The sequence below is a fragment of the Anarrhichthys ocellatus genome, unplaced genomic scaffold (genome assembly GCF_004355925.1).
Source record: "Anarrhichthys ocellatus isolate YVR2014 unplaced genomic scaffold, GSC_Weel_1.0 scaffold1, whole genome shotgun sequence".
Lineage (NCBI taxonomy): Eukaryota > Metazoa > Chordata > Actinopteri > Perciformes > Anarhichadidae > Anarrhichthys > Anarrhichthys ocellatus.
In genome coordinates, this window is record NW_022280031.1 from 18362103 (window position 1) to 18362350 (window position 248).

Sequence of the window (248 nt, forward strand, 5' to 3'; positions counted from 1 at the left end):
TATCTATCTATCTATCTATACATCTATCTATCTATCTATCTATCTATACATCTATCTATCTATCTATCTATACATCTATCTATCTATCTATCTATCTATACATCTATCTATCTATACATCTATCTATCTATACGTCTATCTATCTATCTATACGTCTATCTATCTATACGTCTATCTATCTATACATCTATCTATCTATACGTCTATCTATCTATATATACATCTATCTATCTATACATCTATCTATC